At 37.8% G+C, this 21,475-nt stretch overlaps 1 protein-coding gene and 1 long non-coding RNA gene across 3 annotated transcripts in view; one reads left to right on the top strand and one right to left on the bottom strand.

The window, feature by feature from the left end:
- Window positions 1-21,475, bottom strand: part of GADL1 (glutamate decarboxylase like 1) — a 506,342-nt gene that overhangs the window by 76,091 nt on the left and 408,776 nt on the right. The window lies entirely within an intron of this gene.
- Window positions 6,032-21,475, top strand: part of LOC306645874 — a 29,309-nt gene continuing 13,865 nt past the window's right edge. Inside the window, exons 1-2 of one of the 2 annotated variants that reach the window (XR_013759751.1) lie at window positions 6,032-6,124; window positions 14,279-14,404. This is a non-coding gene — a long non-coding RNA (uncharacterized lncRNA). Of the gene's footprint in view, window positions 6,125-7,794; window positions 7,901-14,278; window positions 14,405-21,475 lie in introns of those variants that run through there. The other variant, XR_013759752.1, reaches the window with a different exon arrangement.

Genomic DNA, 21,475 nt, shown 5'->3' with positions numbered 1-21,475 from the left:
GATACACATCAACCAAGAGAAGAGGCTCAGATCTCTAGAGAAAACAACATTTTAGACAAAGTGTATAAAAGGTTAACATTTTTGAAAACAATTAATTACTTAATACTGTGCTATCAAAAAGAAGGACCGGGCTTAACTTACTCATCTTCATAGCCTTAATCCTAGCAGGACAATAAATACCAGTTATATGAATTCTAGCAACAAGCACCCAGTGAGAATACCAATTACTTTATATTGTGATATTAACTCACACTGTTCTCAGGGATTAGCAGACATGGTATTAGGACTTGCACGGTGACAAATGAAAGAAGCTTTAGCAAAGAAAGAGGAATTTTTATAGGCCTAGCTCATATATTTAAAGGTAGTCACGTATAATCTTCACACACAGTTGGATCAGAATTAAATGATATTCATCATCAGGAATCTGCCTTTTCCTTTTGTTCTATTGTCTTCTGTCCTATCACTCCCCAAGCAGAGAGCCAGCAGAAGCCTAGGAATTGAGGCTTCTGAGTGGGAGCCCTGAGCATGGAGAAAGTCTTTTTGAAGAGAGATGGAAAATAGAGAAGAAATGGCTTCTGCTAGTGATGCTTCTGATGAAGACCCTGCCCTTGTCTAAACCTTCAGTAGGCTCCTCTAGACCATCTGGGTCCCCACCTTGGCATCCACCTTTGTTGGGGTTTCACTGCCTAGTTCCAGCAAGGATCTTGCTGAGTTGGTTTAGAGAGAACCCCCAACTCAACCTGGATATCTGATCACCCTTGGTATCTGACCAAATTCATCATTTCTCCTCCTCAGTGTCTGATTAACCTAGCCTGAAGAATCCTGCTAAGTCTATTTAACCTGTATCCTCCTTTCATTGCCAGTAATTTTCCATCCAGTGACCCCCCCCCCACTCTTTGGATATAAATCCTCACTTGTCTATGCTATATTCAGAATTGAGTCCATTTCTATAACTAGGTCTCTTTTTCCTAATCGCAATGATTCCTGAACAAATTCGGTTCTTATCACTTTTTCTGTCCAACTCTGGTTCTCTTTAACACTACCCAAGCAGAGAGAGAGAGACTCTTAGCTCCCAATCTCAATCTCTTACCTGAATCTTCTGCTAGACAAACCTAGCAGGAAGTCAGTTGGCAAGGAAGCCTGGGAAATATGTCACCTAGGAGTCAGGACCCTTTGCACAGCAAAGGAGAGGAAAGTAAAGAATGGATTGTACAATAAAGAGAAACAGGCAGTGACACACACTGCATGAGGACAAAAGCCCCAACTTTCATTTTCACTCTGTGTGCACAACACCTAGCACAAAATAATCACAATGATCAGAGCTAATATTTATTGAGCTCATACTGTCTGCCAGGAACTGTTATATGTACAAACTCATTTAAATGTCACAATAACCCAATGCGCTAATATTATTACTGCCAACTCTATTAACATGCTTTGCTACATAACAAGGTCCATTTAATTATCTGAGGTCATGTGACCACAAGAAAGCAGGGCTGGGTTTTGAACTGATGCTGCTTCGATTCAGGGCCTGAACTCTTAGCCCATTACACTCTGCTATACCAACAGTGGACACTCAAACATGTGTGCAAGACTATTTATGACACTGGTGATATTAAAGGATATCACTAGAAACACAAAACTGAGTCAGTAGGTTGCAGATTCTCCTTATCAAGATTGGTCAAGCCACATTTGATTTTCACAGTCCAGATTAGAATCAGCAGGTCCTTCTCCAGAAGTCATGACCACATGGGCTACTTTAAGTCAAAATCTTTGTAGTAATTAATTTTCCCAAATTATGTATTGGTTTCCTGCTATATAACAAGCACCATGATACCAGGATTCTGGGCATACAACCCTAGGCAGGAATTAAGCATCTAAGTTAATATTTGTTAATTGGATGTGCAAACTCAAATTTAGTCTTCAATAGGAGGAAGACTGGGCTCTAATCTAGAATATAAAAGTGAACTTTAAAAATTATTATGCCACCTCATATTGACTTTATTAACTTATTGCATAAATGTTTTGAGTGCTTTAATAGATGGAGAAAGCTGTGCAAGCACTTGTGATGTCATGGTAAATAAGAAAGTCACTATTGTTAAGGAGTTTCAAATGGCAACAGGGACAGAAAAACAGGCAATGACAGTACAGCGCTTGGAGAGGAGAAATAGCCAGATGCTACAGAGTCACAGGAGGGTCGCCAGTCACTTCCTCAGAGATGTTACATGGGGCTTTTCAGAAGAAATGTGTCGGCTGAGAGCTGAGAGGTGAGGAGCAGCTGAGTACGAGAGGAGAGGACAGAATTAATTCAGTCTGATTGGAGCTAATTAATGAAGTTGGGCACAGCGAGAAAACCAGCCTGCAAAGGTAGAGTAGCCAAGTCACCAGGAATCTTAACTGCCATGATTAGAATGATTTGTTACAAAATCTTCATAGGCTGATATGGATATTACAACTTAAACTTCATTACTCATCTGGCAGAATAAAGTAGAATCAGCAGATGTGGAGTATGCTTTTGATTTAGTCATTTGGTGTCAGAGCTCAAATCAAGTCACTTAACATCTTGGTCTTCATTTTTCTCATCAACCTAATGGAAATGAGGATGCTTGCTCTATGCTACATCCACAGATCTTGTGAAAATCTAATGCTTTAATGTTCATTGGGAACACCCCTCAGTCTTTGGCCAAAACCCTACCTTCCATCCCCTCTCTAGCATATTCCTAAGCATCCCGATCCCTCCCAGTTGTCACTACCCAGTCACCCAGTCTTCCTTTGGTTTACTCAGAAGAACTGCAGGACAGGGTATCAGCTCTGGATTTCCTCACTGTTTATGAAATGAGCATTATAGCCCTTGTCTATTTTCTCTTTTCAGTGGTACATATCTGCCTGTTATAGGTCATAAAAGTAGACTAAAATGACAGAGTAGATTAAGTGCATTACAAGAAATCTTAGAGCAAAAGAAAGTGTTAACCACGACCTTCTTCCTCCAAGTGAGACTGAGTCTGACCCATTCTGAATACTCTTCTTAGACACCCTGGATCTTTCCAAGTTTCAGAAAGACATTGTGTGGACTGACAGTGAACCAGAGAATGGAGAGAGGGAGAGAGGGAGGGAGGGAGGAAGGAAGGGAGAAAAGGACCAGAGAGAGAAAAGAGAGAGGGAGGGGAAGAGAAGCAAAGAAAGCAAGAATGAATGAGCAGTAATGGGGATATTATCCAAGGTGAAATCTCACATGTTGAAATATAGTGTAATCCAAGGCATCTGTTTTCCTCAGTGTTTTTAAACCCGATGGAAACCCACTGATCATTTGATTTCTCCCCCAACATACCGAGACTCTTGCATTAGCACACCACCTTTAGAAATTTTTTGCCATTTTTGTCTAAATTGAAATTGATGAATGAAGGCAGAAAGTGGGAATATAACTCTCTATCTTCATTCCTCTACAGATGTGTACCTGTGACTTCTTTCTTTGTTTTACCTTCAGTGTCACAAATGTTCCCTCTTTCTGGCTTTCTAAGTATATAGCACAAACTGATATATTGAAGGCCCAGAGTAGAAATGAAAGCTGATCCTCAAAATAATTTGCAACTCATGACCACTGCATTCGTCCACCTCCACTGTCCTATCTTTGTCCTTCTGTGTGTCTCCTACTTGTCTTTTCTAATCTCAAGCATAGTTATTGACTTGGTGGAGCTGGCATTTCCTACACTCCATTCTATTGTAAGAGCTATTCATTTATTATTGGGAATCTGCCTTCACCTTTAATCAACCAGGTCTCATCTTCCCTTTGCTCATGGTATTTCATTTTTTTTCTCTTTCCTCCTTTTTTTTTTTTTTTTTTTCTTTCCTTTTTGGTACCAGGGATTGAGCCCAGAGGTGCTCAACTGAGCCACATCCCCAGCCCTTTTAAAAAATATTTTATTTAGAGACAGGGTCTCGCTAAATTGCTGGGGCTGGCTTTGAACTTGTGATCCTCCTGGCTCAGACTCCCGAGCCGCTGGGATTATAAGCATGCACCACTGGGCCCAGCTGCTCATAGTATTTCTATATTTTGCCCTCTTTATGTTCACCTGTGTTCCAAAGTAAGTATCCAAGCATTTTTTGCACTTCTGAATTCTTCGGCTAGGGGTGCTTTCATTTTTCTTATGGCTTTTCTTTGATCAGTCTTTTGGGGATTTATTTAATTCACTCCCTTTTGTTGTAGTTTGTTCATTCTCCACTAGAATAAAAATTAAAATCACCTAGTATTGCATTCCACTTGGAGGACAAAAAGTTATTATTTTGATATCCAGTTTTTCTTTGAACCTGCTACCAAATCTGAGTTCTTATTTGCCTTCTCCTCTGCACCCTGAAAGGTGAATCTCAGACATATTGTGTACTTTGTTGGCTACTCAGATGTCTGCAGGAGGTTCCTATCCTGACGTACAGACATTAGTGATCATTTTTCTCCCATCCCTTTCGAGCATTTCCCAGTCACTTGTATCCCACACAGATCAACCTCTGCTTATGTCTCCAACTTATTCTCCAATTCCCATGACCCTCTTTCCCTAGCTGCTGGCATTTTTGGATGATGTGAGGTGTGGAAATTTGCTGATATTTCTGGGGCTTATGCTTGAATTCCTGAAGGACTGGTGAGCAGTCCACCCTACTCCCTTCTGCACATGGTGACATCTGTGAGCTGGTCATCCTGCCATTTCAACATCTCCTTTTATAATTCACATCAGCCTCCATTTTCTCAAAATACCACTGTGCTGTCAGCCTTCTGCAAACTGGCTCATGGTCTGCCTGATTTGTTATTTTTTTCCCAGAAGATTTCTTGGTACTACAGGATAGGTGTCCAACAAGGGAGAAATATGCCTTTCTCCCTTGTTTCAGCTCAGTAACCTGATGCTTTCAAACATCGTGTTCATCAGTGAAGGTATGTTCTTTGAGAAAATCCTTTCCTTTTGGGATCCTCTGAAAGAAAAAGTTTTATATGATATCTGCTTGTGTTTGTCATCTACTTTTGGCCTTCAAGTTCATATTCTTTTGAAAACTCTCGAGCTGTTTTGCCTAACTGAATTCAGTCTCTCCTTAATGCATTGGATGTACTTTAAAAACCATCCCTTTCTCACTGTGTGTACTGCTTTAAGTTATTAAACAGATCCTACAGCTCTGTGCCCAGCTCAGGGCAGGAGGGCCAGGAAGGGGCACTGGATACATTGGCTATGACTCTTCAGTTCACTTCTGGCCCTCCCCTAGCTGAGTCTAGTCTCTGGCAGCTGCAGCCTCCTCTGGCTGTCTTCCGTGCCTGTCTCTCCAGTTCTCATCTCTCCCAGTCTCCACAGTAGACTTACAGCAAAATGACTGGAGGAAACAGCAGTCTTCAGGCAGGTGTGTCTATACAGAGGAATGAAAGCAAATGGGGGGGAGGGTGGGCATTGGAGGCAGGCCTAGCGTGTCCCATAGGCCACCAGGAGGACTTGGAAACCAAAGTGCTGTCTTCATATTATTTATGCAGTTATGCATATGGGCCTCTATGAGATCATAGGAACTGAAACACTTTGCTCTATCTGTAAAAACCACTGACTACCCTGAAATATTGAAACACTTGATGTTAATATCAAAGCCCCTGTCTCCTTTCAGAAAGCCTCCTGGAAAATTTGAGAAAGTAGTGTTAAGTTCTAATCCTGTAGGCCACATAAGGATTTTCAGAAAACTGAGAATACTTTAGTGCATGAGCTGAGATCTTTTATTTTTCTCCTGAAGTGTAAATCTTCCTTAAATTCCCTTAACTAAGGGTTAGGATGAACTGATTTGAAAATGAAGAGACTGAACTAAAAGATATTTTTAAGAAATGCAACTTAATAACTTTAAACCATGACACTGCCTACAGGAGTGAGGGAAGTTGGACACAGTTTCTTAGAGAATGTTAAGTGCGTCTATAAATAGGTAAGAAACATCTGATAGTGCAGAGATCATTTGGCAATGCCTCTGTGCACCCTGCAAGCATTTAAAAATAGTGTGATTGGGTTTCTGTCTTAGGACAGACAGAGATTTTGATTTTCCCTAGGTAACTATCAGCACACCTTCTTTATTCAAGATAATCTAAAAACTGTTTTTCAAACTATGACTACAACCCACAGTAAGTAATTATTTTTTACTAGTGATACAATATCCTGACTATATACATGAACAGAAACAAAGTTGTTGGACTAGTATGCCTCTTTGGTACATGAAATGCATAGGGGCATTTTCTATTCATTCTAATTTGTTCTATTCATTAAAAGGGAAAAACCAAAAGCTGTTGTGAGTTACAATGGAGACTATAACTCAAGACCAATTAGTGCAATGGGTCTTAACCCCAGATAACATTAGAATCATCTGAAGTTTTCTTTTCTTTTTAAATACTAATGGTTCTTATTTAAGACTTAAAAAATATGAATTTCTGGTATGGGGAGAGGGCAATGTTAATTTTTAAAGCTCCCCAGGTGATGCTACTCTGGAGTCAGCATGAAAAACCACTGCTCTGAAGAGTCTTGACCTCCTTCTAAAAATTTCTGATCTAGAATGTTCAGTCCACATTATATTATATTCATGTTAGAGCTAGTGACATCTGAAGTGGTGAGTTTTTATGAGAACATGAAACTAGGGTGATTATGGGATTTCTTTTTGTGCAATTAGTGCCCTTTATCCTTACCTTTTTTGTGTGTGAGTATAAGTGAGGAATGGCTTCCTTCTAGGTACCCAAAATAAAGAGAATATGGATCATGCTGGAGTCTTAGGGGGAAGGAAACTCCAAACTATGAACATATGTCTATGGATCATGGCACAGATTAATGTGCAAACAGAGCCAAGACTTACCCTAGTCCATTCAACTTTTTGATTTACTATATTTTTGTCACATGGAGAAAAGCATTTGTTTCAGCAGCTAATCACATCAATAGAGATATGAGTAAACTTTGCTCACTTAACCTCTCTGAGAAGAGTTGTGATTTTTGTTCCTCTGGCATCACACCCAACTCTGAGTTTCAGTGATTGTGCCTGACCTGTATTTACTTATATCCTATTTTGTTGCAAAGGGGACTTATGATGAGGTAGCTTATGATGAGGTAGGATTAGGAAAGAAAAGAAGAAGGGAAACTAAGAGAAGGAGAAGAAGAAGATGGAGATAGAGGAAGAGGATGAAGAGCAAGGAGAGTTGAGGGAGGAGGGAGGGGAGCTGAAGAAGAGATGTCAAGGTCCAAAGAAGGTCTGATGAAAAAATACAGTGCAGCCCAGAGTTACACCTGCACACAGAGGTGCATTGGAAGGGAAAGAAAAGGGAAAGGATTATTTGCCATTTTCTTGGCACACCCGGTAAAACCCCAGTTATCCACCTGTGGTGAAAGCATCCAGTGGTTTTTTTACTGCCTTTAAACCCTGGGTATTTACTGTGTGACTGTCAACTACCTCCCTTTGCTTCATCATATCACATTTTTGTTCATCTGTAATTGAGGGTAATGATACTGCACTACAGCCTACCTCCTGAGAATATTTTGATTATTTGTGGCACATTGTTTAAGAAAATGCCTGGGAACAAAAATTCATTAACACAAGGCATATTTCTTCAGTCTAGATAGATTAATTGCACCTCTCTAAAATAGGTGGACAGGAATGAATGGAAATGCTGTCTTTCAGACTGAACAAAACCACCAGGGGGCAAGGATGCCGCTTTGGATTGAGGCTAGAAAAGCAATCTAAGGTCAAGAGCACGATATTTAATGTAATCAATCTGTCTCCTGCTTATTCTGGTGCTGTTAATGAGGGCATGGTTCCTTCTCAAAAGGGATTCTACACATTCAACAGCAAGGCCTCTGGTCTACATATCTTGGAGTTTGAGTACCCTCAAGAGATCTGCCCTCTGAGGTATGGAAAAGAGGTAGGAGATTGTTTTTTATAGAAGAGAAAAATGCAATGCGGAAGGCAATTTCTGAAATGTAAGTTCCCTGCTCTTCTTTGTAAAAATCCCATTGAAGAATCATTGAAAATTGTTGATATTAGTATAACCATGAAAAATTCTACTTAAAACTAGCCTTAAATAAGAGTTTAAAAATAAATCAGGAAGCACTTATTAAAACCTTTGGACAGAACCAAAGGTGTAGTGGACAAAAGTGTTTCTTTTTTAAAGACTTGTGTTAAAATACAGAAATGTGCTACAATGATGAACAATTTTTCCACCATCTTACAGACATTTTTCAGATGGAAAAATCTATGTATTCACATGTGGTTTACTCCTCAATCTGGATAGAACAAGAACAATAATGATTTATTTCCTTTTTTGGTTTGAGAAACATTTCATATAAGTTCCACAGAGAATGACACTTGATGATCTGAACCCACACTGGCTTATCATTTCTAATTTCCATTGCTCTATCAATGCCCCAAAAAAGAAAAAAAAATTATACTGTGATGAAACTGGTAAAATCTAGATTCATTTTCTGTTTTATTCTAAGGTTGTATTCTGCCATCTGTAATGGATTTTTGCTGAAATAATGTAGCAGGAAGGGCTATGAATCTTAACCTGAAACCTCTTTATATGCAAACAGCAAGCAGGAGTTACTACTGGTTAAAAAAAAAAAAAAAAAAAAGAGCAAAAAAGGAAGGAGGGAGGGCAGGCAGGCAGAAGGGCTCTCAGGTGGGCTAGATACAGGGGGAAGAGATGACTTCCAGGAGCCTCTGGCCCAGGCAGTCTCTAGGTATGAGAATTATAACTAGCAAAACAAAGAAGAAAACACTTGTCTGACAAACTGGACTATCCCATAGGGGACAAGAGAACTGGATGTGTTTAGAACAACCACACTGCAAATCCTGGGGGAGAGTGACTCTACCTACAGAGTTTCTGTACATCCTGGGCTAGAAGAGGAAAAATATAACAAGAAAAATCGACAGCCAAGTGTCTGAAGACTAAATCAAGTTAAGAGATTTATAGGTCAGCTTTACCAGACTGGTTGGGTATGTGAAAATGAGGTAGAATTAGCAAAATCATCACCAGTACTATTTGACTTTCTGTTGGTTCTAAGGAGATGAAACAGGATTTACCTTTCTGAATCAACAGTGTCTATTGCTGCACATTATTGTAGCTTTAAAATTCATAGTTTAAAGCAGGAAGTGAAGTTGATTCATTACCTGCCATCTTGTATAGGAAATGTGAGTTGCATGATTGAAAGTATGGATTGTGGAGTGAGCCTGACTGGTTTAAATCCCAGTGCCATTCCTTACTTGAGCTGAGTTTTGTGAGAGAAATGTGGGAATCACATAGGTGAGGAAGAGAGTGTCTGATTTTCCACAGAGAGATCACAGTCTGCCTATAGGAAAATGCGAGCACTGGACAGGATATCCTAAATCTCCATATGCAACCGGAGATTGCCTCCGAGCCCCATCTCCTAGCACACCAATAAACAGTTCCCCAGTTGCAGACACTTGGTCTGTGACATTGTCTGCACATCATCTTCTCTCCCAGGGACCTCACATTCTCCATTTCTGACTCTTTAGTACTTGTCAGAAATCAAGAAACAACTACATTTAATAGCATCAAGTCTACTATGCTTCTACCCCTGTCCCCTGCCCCTGTCCACAAACAGTCCCCAAGTCCATGATGCTTAGCACATTCTTCTAGGAAGCCAATGGATGGACTAATGGATTATGCAGTGTCCCAGATCCATGCTGACCTCCAGTAAGCCATAGACATCTCCCTTCTCCCCTGCTTCACACAGTCCATGAAACTGATATAGTGACATCTTTCCTGTGACCTCTCCTGGCTTGGCACTGATATCTGACAATTTTGGTTCTAGATAATGATGATAAATGTCTTGAATACAAGTGACAACTTTTCTCAAGAATGCCTAAAGTTATAAAGGCATTGAAGGAAAAAAAAAAAATACCATATAGGAAAGGTTAAACATCAGGGGGTTCACATTAAACCATTGTTTTGCTGTTCAGCCAACATCACACTCTAGACTATACTTAAGACTCTGGCTCTGTGAAATTAACCTCACCACAAATCATGGATGAGTCACTTTCTCCATCACAATTTTTTTTTTAAATGAAGGAGACATTTGAAAAAATCTACTCCCTTGGAGATTTCCTCTTGGATTTCAATTGAACCCTCTAAGTGAAGGGGACCCTGTGGCTTTCATAATTGGGAAATAAAACCTATTGGAGCAGCTAACCCTCTAACACTTGATGTTGCTACCTCACAGGGAGAAAACAATCTTTTCCTTATTATGGATAAATTCTCAGTTCTCACCAGCTCTGAAAACAGCCTTTCACTCTACCTCGGGCAAGTTGGATACTGACATGGCACAAAGATTCTAACTGTACTCTAAATGCATCTGCATTTCTCTAACTGAATGCAGAGATTTAATCTGCACTACGGTGCTGTCTAAAACTGATAATTCAACAGAGAAATAAAGTCATTATAAGATCCAAAGGACACATGATAGTGACATGTGCTATTCCATGACAAGGGTATGATGAAATGTACTGGGAAGAAAAGCCCTTCTGAGAAAGCTGTGAACTTTCTGATAACTGCTCTGAAGTTAGAAAAGGGGGAGATGTGATCCACCTTCCTTTTGTCTTTCAGTTTCTGGACCAGCTTTAAAACTGGGCAACCCCTTCATAAGTGGTCGCGCAAGAGAGGAAGATGTTTGCAATAGACACAAGTTCCACTCTATGCCAGATGCACCCTGACCCCTTTCTTCCTTTCGCACCTATCCCCTACCCCAATCAATCAGACCAGAGCTACCTCACAGGGAGCCTAGGAATCTGGAACCAACACAAAGAGGTTCTTATTTAGCGATGCTGGTCTCTTGGGCAGCAATGTAAACATACCTCGAGAGGCCACATTTTACCTGTCACAAGAAATTAAAAGCAAATATAATTGTTGCAAATTTCAAAATTTTATCACTTTGGATATGACATTTTCTTTTTTCATTTTTTTGATTGAAACATTTCCGTTTTTGGAAACATCACTATTTCTAATGTGTATTTATTTTGGTCACTTCCAAAAAACTCAAAGTGAATGATTTCTCAGACTACGTAGGTGTAAAACAAGATTAAGATTTTTCCCCTGAAAGCCTTTTCTGCCTCTGCTTGCTCTCCATTGAACATTACTGTGGATTTCACAAATACCTCTAAGAAGGGTTCCCAGTTAAAATATAAAATCTACTATTTAACTTGAATTTCACATAATTTCATAAAACATTATTAGCACAACTATGCCCCATGCAATATTACTTATACTAAAATATCATATGCCATTTATCTTAAATTAACATTTAATTGTATCCTGTATTTTTATTTGCTGCATTTGCTGCATCTGTCAACCTTACACTGGGGAGTGAAATCTGCTTCTCCAGTGTGGTCACTGCTGTCTTGTGCTGACCATCTGTTCCATCCCTAGCTCCTCCTAAGAAGGTCTTTCCTTCGTCCTGCCCTTTTCTGAAGTCCTGCCAGGACCTCTGACTTTCAGATACCATGAGTCACACTTCTCACTTCCTGTCTCTATTTGCAGGTTCTTTTGTGTCAGTCACTTTTGGTTGACCCCTTACCAGCCACTCTGAAGTCAGTGGGAAAACTGGGGCTATCTCTCATGGCTTGATGCACTCCCTGGCACCTCTAGTTTCTGCTTTCACATATTGACATGGGAGATGGAGGGAGAGGCTTCCCATCTCTCTGAACTTCATCTAGAACTTGAGCCCAAAGAGAAAAGAACCTCCGAGTCTTCACACTTATCAGAAGACTCTATCCTTCCTTGGTGCCCTGAGTCTGCACATTCATATTTAACACTTGCATTCTCTTCCAACTCCTCCCCTCAATGCTGAGAACTGTTTATCTGCTTGGGGAAAATGGTGTGAACAAAAAATGGTTTCTGGATGACAAGGGTAACTTCAGAGATCAAAAGGTGAAGATTTGTCACTCCATTTCCAATATCATCTAATTACAATGAAACAAGCCAGAATACACACACACACACACACACACACACACACATATATATAATATATATATATATCACTACTCAGGGCCTCACTAAGTTGCTGAGGCTGGCCTTATAAATGTGATTCTCCTGCCTGAGTCTCCTAAGGAGCTGGGATTGCAAGCATGCACCAACACCACCAGCTGTCACAGCATATCTTAAAGTACTTAGAAGATTAAATCACTCTTGCTCAAAGAGTAATCACCATTTTTATTATAGAGTAACTGAAAAATACTTTAAATAAAAGCAAAACTTAAGAAGCAGAGGCAAAACTGCCCTCACATGTAAATTACCATGCTCATAAAACAAAATATAAAGAAAGAAGAAAGAATGAATAACAAGTAAATTTATTAAGGACAAGAATTGAAAAATAGAGGCGCGAAGTGATTCTTCACAGAGAGAAGGTGATGAGATAAGCAAATCAAATCAGGTAGAAATGTTTAAAATATTCTAAATATTAAGATTTAAGGCAGGGATTTAAGATAAGAATATTATATAAATAAGAAAATGATACATTATGCTAATATGTTTAAAATCTTAATAAAGTAAATTCAGTACTTGAGACAAAACATTATTGAAATCAACTTAGGTAGAGTAAGAAATTCTTAATTGCTCACTAAAAATGTGAAGAATGAGCACAAAAGGAATCATCTCTCCAAAGATTTCTGAGTAACAGTTTCATTATTAATTTTCTCCAGCATTTCTAAAAACTGATGATCCTTATGCTACAATAATTATTTTACAGCAAAGGGAATGTTTTAAAATCAGCACTCAAAGTAAAATTCAACCAAGATAAGATATACACACAAAGAGTAATCAATCTGGTGTACAGGCAAAAGTCTAAAGATATAAATATATCAATACAGTAAAATAACAATTTACCGCAACAAAATGAGGTTAATCAGTAATGAAGACAATCTATTAACACACTTAACTTTATTCAAGAAGTAAAATCATAGAATCTCCTTATTAGATAATAAAAAAGAATATGGTAAATTCAATACTCATTCCTAGGTAATTTCTCAAGAGTATTTAGAAAGAATTTGTATCGTAAGGCAACTCAAAAAATCTCAAAGAAGATAAGAATTCCTTCTATTTATTATACTACTAACGATATTTTTGTGAATTTCAAAGTGCATTGTAATTGTAACTGGTATTAACCTTAGATGTTAGAAAGAAAGCAAAATTACAATTTAGACTGATATGATTATATTTTTAGAAATGCAAGAAAATGGACGGGGGGGGGTGCTGTAGCTCAGTGCTTATCTAGCATGTGTGAGGCCCTGGGTTCGCTACGAAAAAAAAATAATTTTGTATCTCTGAGAACAAATAAGAAATCAGGTCAAATAGTTAAATAGAAGTAAATACTTTAAAAGTTTCTTTTTATACAAGCATTAGCTGTTAGAAGGTTAAAAACAAGAGGCTGTAAATAATTAACAGTTATAAAAATTTATAAATAACCCCAGCAAATCATATTCAGACCTATGAGAAAAGCCAATGAAATTCTGCAAAGTTGAAATAATATTTCCAGGTAAAATGATATGTCGATATTTTTTTTTCCCTTCAATTATACAGGGAACGGGGAAGGGGCAGATGTGATCACATCAGCTATCACTGATTTTTTACTGAAGTTAACTGATGGGTTCATGAAAGTTCATCTCTGCTTTATGTTTGAAATTTTCCATAACAAAAGTTAAAAAGAACTTTTGGGTGATATAAAAGAGATCTGAATAGATGGAGAGAAATAGCCATGTTTCTAGGTGGGAAGGCCAAAATAATGTAAAGATTTTAAATCTTTTTAAGTTAATTTGTAGATTAAATATAACCCTACATAAAAATTCCAGTGGAAGGTTTTTAAACTTAAAACATTTCCCCAAATCATTGGGAAGAACAGATAAGAATAATTCATGTTGTAAAAGAGTGAATGAAGTCTTGCACTACTAGATGAGATAAGTCCCGAAGCTGTAATAATGGCAACGACATGGACTCCGCGAAGCAATCAGAGCACTTTGGTCCTGTGGACAGGTCACTCTAGCAATGGGACATTTTGTTAGATCCTTGTCTCACCCTGTCTTCTTCTTACCTTTAATCAACATTCCTCTATCCTTTCATTCCGAAATTCCCAATGTTTACACAAATGGGTTTTCGCTATAGACTGTTTCTCATTTCCTCAGGTTGGCAGGTAGGGACTGTGAAACGTTGGGTCTCATCTGGTGCAACTAATGGAATAACTTGCACTGATGAAAGTCTGGTTTCCACTTGAAATTTTTTTCTCTATAGATGAAAGTTAATGTGTGTCAAAAAAAAGAAAAAAAAAAAGGATGACAAAATCCCATGAGAAGAAGAGGCGGCTGGAGATTTCCCAGTATCAGTATCTCCTAATTGAAGGAGACATTCCAATCGCAGGTTTGACTTCCTGTCTTTCTAGCAAAATAACTGAGAAATCTGAACAGTTATGGATGTGAGAGGTGCGTGGATGGGAATGGAAATGGGGGAAATGTGAATTTTTCAATAGAAGAGGGGCTTCCGAAAACATGAATTTCCCAGGAGGCACCCTGCAGAAATGGACTCAAGGTGCTGATTTAGCTGCTGCCCCCAATAACTATGGCCATCATTAAAGGAACAATGTCCTGGGGACTCTACAAGCCCAAGTAGCCTTTGTTTCCCATAAGAAGGAGGGAACACAGAAAGTAAGATGATGGTTAGAGAAACAAAGTAATCTGTATCTGTCAGAATTAGATAAAGACAAATTAATACAATAATGTGCTTCGATCAAGATAAGTTTTAATGCTTTCATATTGGCTAATGAGTTACAAGTAATTTTTATGATCTTCACTATGCTTGATTCTATTTGCTGTGGCAATTAATGTTTTTTAAAATGTGGGAAGAGAATACCAATAAGTAATATTTAAAAATTCATCTCTACTGCACTAAAGTTTTCTTGACTAGCCCCTTCAGCAGTGTTCACTTATCTGAACTATATTCCCCAAACAACTCCTTTTTTTACTTATATAACTAAAATGAATTATATTTTAATTGTTCACTTAAAAACAATTGTCCTTATTAGCTTTTGAGTTCATTTACGGTAAGGATCATGCCTCATTCAAACACATAGTAAGCTTTACATATTTGCAGGTTGATGGAAAGATGAATAAATTAATGATTACTTATCCACACTGGTGCTAAACAGCAGCTACATAGTTAAAAATCCAAAGCTTGGCACATATCAATTCTAGTAAGAAAAAACTAGAAGAATTGAGAGCCCTCCCACTAAAACAAACAAAACACTGGGACAAAACATAGAAACTGCATCTAATGAAATGTATAGCACTGCCCAAGACAGGGATGAACTACTGTAAGGAACAGGAAAGAAATGGGACTCAAAGGGGGAATCTTGAGACATTTCTGCCCCAGGACATTTTCAGGCTCAGGGAGGATATCCAAGACAAGAGGTAGAAAGATGAGAAGGGAGGGAATATGGATGGGGGTCCTATGGCTACCAAGTCTGGGGATCTAATGCTTTCTATCACTTCTCAACAATAGATATTTCAGGGGCTCAGGGAACAGTCCAAGGAGTTCAGTGTCATGGAAGCCGGAAGAGCTACTCCTTTCTTGTTTGGGACTAAAAGATCTCCACCTTAAAATGGAGGTACAGGATATATCCTGAAGGTCTAGAAAGTCATTAAGGTTTGGTCCTGGACTTCTAAGTTACCCAAATTCCCAGAAGAATTAATATAAAATCCTCCACAATGAAAAAACTGATTTCACCTCAAGTCTCAAGTTATTGCTAGAAGTAAAATTTCAAATATAATATTCAATAACCATCAAAAAGCATAAGGTGTTTCTCTTGACAATATGGTAGGCAGGAATCATAAAAGAAATGACAGGAATAGCACCAGAGAGAATCTAGTTATTGAAATCAACAAAGGTGGGCTGTCAATGTATGTTCATAGTGTTCAGGAAGACAAACACTCATCTTTAAAATGTCAACAAGAACCTAGAGACATTATGTAGGTGGAAAGAATTAATTAAAAATTATAAAATGGGAAAGATGATAACAAAATAAGAACACGGTGGGGGGGTGGCTTTAACAGCAGATTTAGTAATCCTGAAGAGAATTAATAAAATTCAGGACAGGACAGAAGAAATCGCCCACATTGAAGCATGGAAAGATACAGTTATGGAGCATACAAAACACAGACTAAGAGAAAAAAATGAGGCAGTCTAGCATACATTTAACTGAAAAGCCAGAGAAAAAGAGAAGAGGAAGCAGAGGCAGTAATTAAACAGACCATTTCTAAAGCCTACAAAACACATCAGTCCACAAAGTAAAGAAGTCCCGTGAAGCCAAAACAAAATCCACATTTAGAACACCACAGTTTAACAACAAAGGAGCTTGAAAATGTTAAAAGAAACCAATGGAAAAGAATTCATTCTAACATCCAATAAATGACAGTTAAATAGTTAACAATTTTAATACAATAACAAGAGGCTAAAGCAAAAATATAAAAATAAAAAGCATGTGTAGGGAAATGTATCATCAACGTACTGAAAGAAAGTTACTGGCAGAATTCATCAACAGAAAAATGAAATAAGGACATTTTCAATGAAGTAACATCTAACACTGTGCTATCATGTGGTCCAGAAGAAATTTCTACATATGGTCTTCAGAAAGAAAAACTGTCCCAGATTAAACCTCGGAAATATAGCAAACAATAAAGATATGTCTCACAACAAAGTTTTATAAAACCAGAGATTGGAATAACCCAAATGCTCACAAACAGTAGAATGGAACATGTCCAGTTTTGGGATAGTATAAAAGAGTAAAGGTAATCATCAACTTGTGCCTCAGCATGGATGAATCTTAAAGACAGAATAAGTTGGAACAACAGTAACAACAAAAACCCAAACACAAGAAAATGCACTCTGTAGCTGGGCCTGGAGGTGCACCCCTGTAATCCCAGCTGCTGGGAAGACTGAGGCAGGAAGATCACAAGTTCAAAGCCAACCTCAGTAACTTAGTGAGGCTCTAAGTAAATTAGCAAGGTCCTGTCTCTGAATAAAATATATTTTAAAAAAGGGCTGAGGATGTTGCTCAGTGGTTAAACATCTCTGGGTTCAATCTCTGGTCTCAAAAAAAAAAAAAATGCACACTGTACATTCCAGTTAAATAAATTTCAAAAAGGCAAAAGCAAATTACATTATTTGAGAATGCATAACTACAGAGCAGAACTCGAACTCAAAAAATTCAATATAGGGAAGGAGGACTTGAAAGATATCTGGGTGTCTGGTTATGTTTGTTGTTTTAAATGGTGAAGAAATGATCTGGTTATTCATTTTACAATAAATTAAGATGTCCATTGACATTTTAGCATATGGTTGTGCCTCAGTATCCGATGGGCCTGATTCCAAGACGCCTCCCATACCCAAATCTGTAGATGGTCAAGTTGCTTAAGTAAGATGGCATAGTACAGGTTGGGAATTCCTTATCCAAAATGCTTACTGCCAGAAGTGTTTCATATCTTGGAGTTTTTTCAGATTAAGGAATATTTGCACAGACTTTACCAGTTAAGCAACTCTACTCCAAATATCAACTTGAAATTTCATGTAACCTACATATCCTCCTGTATATTTTAAATCTTCTCTAGATTACTTATAAATGTAAATTATAAGTAATGATTTATAGTACAATAAATTTATAATTTAAATTTAAATTTTTGTTATCCTATAAGGAAAAACAATAACAGAAAAAACTGTACATGTTTGGTACAGATTGATTTTTCTTCAAATATTTTTTCTCTGACTGTGGATGTAGAAACATGGATATGGAAGACCAATTGTATTTTTACATTTTTCTTGTATTTCATAATGCTTTAATTTTAAAGAAAGACTGACCACTTCCAAACTCCTAAACAGATTTCAGAATGAACTACTAGAGAATATGCTATGTTTCTTTTGCAATCAACAAAGCTCTCTAAATTGTGATTTTCTATCAGCACTTCTTTTTTCCTTGGTACTAGGGATTGAACCCAGGGGCACATAACACCTGAGTCACAATTCCAGCCTTTTTCTTATATTTTATTTAGAGATGGTCTTGCTAAGTTGCTTAGGGCCTCACTAGCTGCTGAGACTGACTTTGAACTTGTGATCCTCCTGTCTCAGACTCCCAAGTTACTGCAATTACAGGCCTGCACCACCACACCCTGCTTCCATCAGTATGTTAATGTCTCAAAATGCTTGCTGTGTGAAGGCATGTGTGCATGTGCTCTTATACCTGAGTTATATGCACCTTCACATCTTGAAGGCAGGAGATTCAAGATTAGGGTACCACTTCTATTTTCAAATAGTCCTTTGGGCATTGGGATTCCTATGTACAAAAAGAAAGTTGCTATTTTATTATTTCTGTTTTTCTATCCAAATTGCAATTAATTTCTTTTTATATGACAATTTCTCTACAAATTGCAGCTTGAATACAATTAATAAAAATTTTTATAATAAGCCTATATGTCCACTTCTGAATGATTTCCAAAATTGGAACACTTCTTTTTTTCATGTGGTCTTATATGGACATTTGAAATCACCAGGGAAGAGAAAAAAATCCAGAAAAAAAATGCTTCCCTGAAATATTTTGTCCTTGAAACAGCAAAGCTAGGAAGCCTAATTATGAAAATCAGGTATGTTTTCAGACATCTTCCCTAAAAAACAACAAATATGTCAAGTATAATTGTACAAAGAAAAAGAAATAGAACGATTCACTCCAAAAAGTCAAAGGGGTCTCAAGTGTCACTACAGAAAGCAAAAATAGAAGAGAAGGTCTTGCTGCTATAAGTCAAAAGTAAAGTAAAAGGCAAAAGAAGGCAGATGCTTGGAATTCTTTAAAAATGCTAAAACCAAATTTTAACCTACCCTCTGAGGCAGGTGTAGCATGCTAATTATGGCATACATTTTTCCATTAGCTTCATTGCAGGTTTCTTTTTATGCCCCTACCCTTATGTTCTCCATTTCCTTAGATTTTCACTTATATAATCTTCCTATACTATGGGACCCTAATCAGCATTATTACATGGTAAGGTAGAAAAAAATTCATTCTGTAAACAAAATCCTCTCTCTGGGATATTTCTCAACTGCTGATTTTTGTTGACTCAGCAATGAAAAAAAGAACACACAAGTGGAATTTCATTTTTTTCCCTTTTTGGCCATTTATTAGCAAATCTAAAGTCTTTTGTGATGATTGGCAAAGAAGCAAAGTTTAGAGTTCCATACTGAAATGGTATATCCACCAAGAGAGTGAAATCTTTATCTAGAAGGGTGTTAGAAAGATTTCCAGGCCCTAAGTGTTCTCCAGAAACAGAAAATGAAATCCAATAATGGGTAAAACCCCAACTCATCTGAGTCAAACTGATGAAATAAGTGTAGCTTAATCAGTAGGACCAGGTGGCAGTCACCAAGAGTTTTGAAGGATATCAAGGATGAAACTGGGAAGCTGCTGGCCAAGATGCTGGATCCAATATTATGTCCATTGCCAGCAAAAGGACAGATTGCAAATGTCATTCTGTTCATTAGAAAGGTCAAGAGAGGACCCAGGGAACCTTAGAAAGCAAGCATCTTGTCCATTTGTCCAGTCTCCACTAAAGAACAGCATCATTAGACATTAAGACTAAAATAAATTACCAGAGGAAAGACAAGAAGGTTTCTGAAAAAGGAAAGCATGAGTCACTGACCTATTATTGGTCTGTGAGGCATGTAAGTAAAAGGCCAAATGGTGACACCATGTAAATACTTCTTTTCTAACTGCTAACATGAGATGAGACATGAGAAGATATGGGGATGTATCAAACCATATGGATAAGGCAAAATATCATTTCTATCCCCCATCAAGAATTCCTATGTAATAGTGAGCCTTTTGACATTTAAAAGATATGATTCCATGGTAAATACTTCACACTGTGGGTAACAAACTTTAAAATATGCATTACTATTTGGTGATACTGGAAAGAAATATACATTCAGTCCCTTCCAGAAGCATTTTTACTGAGCATTAATTGACACCAGAGCTTGTATTCAGTAGTCAGACTGGAGTGATGAAGAAGGCCCATTCTCTCCTCAAGTAGTTCAGTCAACTCGAGATAATGGCAAGAACCATGGAATAGGCCTTCATGGGCTGCTCAGGCCTTTCTTTAGGACCTGCAAATACTAGGACTAGATATTGACTAGTGACTAAAATTAGGTGGGTAAATCATGACTATGCAATGTCACATCCCCTGGGATCACAGTCAGCCATGGGATTAATATACTATGCTATCAGGAGCATGGATCTAAAGCAAAGTGCCAATGCAGATTCTCTTGTTAAACTTAATGGCAAGGGTAATAACAACAAATACTAAAACCTGATTGTATTGGTTTGTTGGATGGTGGAGAACAGTGGTTTTTGAACATGAGACTCTTGACATTTTTCCCATAAAGGAAAGCAGAAATGATAACAGTCTTTGCTATTGCTGATAATATCACATTTTAATATGATGCACCCATACTTGCAGGCATATGCACAAAATTTCCAAAAGCCTCATCAAAAGGAAATTATCTGTTGTTTATTATAATTTTAGAAACACAGGATTCAAGAAGAAAAGGGTCATTTACCAAAGCTTTGACACTTTCTGCCAGTGTGATACAATTCTCTACCTTGCTGAAAGACCTGGAAAGAATTTTCTCAGCTCAGGCAAGAACATCCAGATATGGAGAATGATTTTGGCAGCACCAAGCACAGGAGATTGATGTCTTCCCTACAATTGATATGTTTCTCTTTTCTAATCAGTTTTAAACACCTACCTTCCCCTTTTTCTGCTACATTAGCCTGAGACTGTCATTCTAAAGAAATTTAGAATGTATGTATATGGAGAAGGCGTGAGTATGCTCTGGCACGAAAGGAAACAAATTCTTTGGTGATCAGATTATTCTCAAAGCATCTAATGGCAGTTCTGTCAGAACCCTATGAAGAAAAACAAGAGCTGAAAAAGAAACCCTCATGAAAACAAACATTATCTGTTCTAGTTTCTACCATATGTATTTTCTCTTCTTGGACAGTTTTTTAAATGGCATCTAACAGAGGTCATTTATAGTCTCAATTACTATTTAGAAAATAAATTGAAATAGGGCTCAGTAGTAACTAGTTCTTAGATGTAATAATCAGGCAAAATTTTTCTGCCTTCTTCTGGAGAACCACACTGGAAAATGACATCAGTCACCTTTGTTATTTCTTTATTTTTTTCTGTGCAGTGCAGTATGTGATCATAACACATCCTTAATGAATGTGTACTGGATGAATTTCCTACTCCTCTTCTTCCTACTCCTTCTAAAGAAAACTGGGTCCACATTCTGAGCCTCCTCTGAAATGAATATGAATGGAAAAGAACTGCAATCCTATCTCTAAAACCTCACATTTGAAATCTGGGTAACAAGGAACTGCATGTCTAGTTCTCA

This window comes from Sciurus vulgaris (assembly GCF_902686455.1).
Source record: "Sciurus vulgaris genome assembly, chromosome: 16".
Taxonomy (NCBI): Eukaryota; Metazoa; Chordata; class Mammalia; order Rodentia; family Sciuridae; genus Sciurus; species Sciurus vulgaris.
This window is presented reverse-complemented; position numbering and strand designations above follow the sequence as displayed.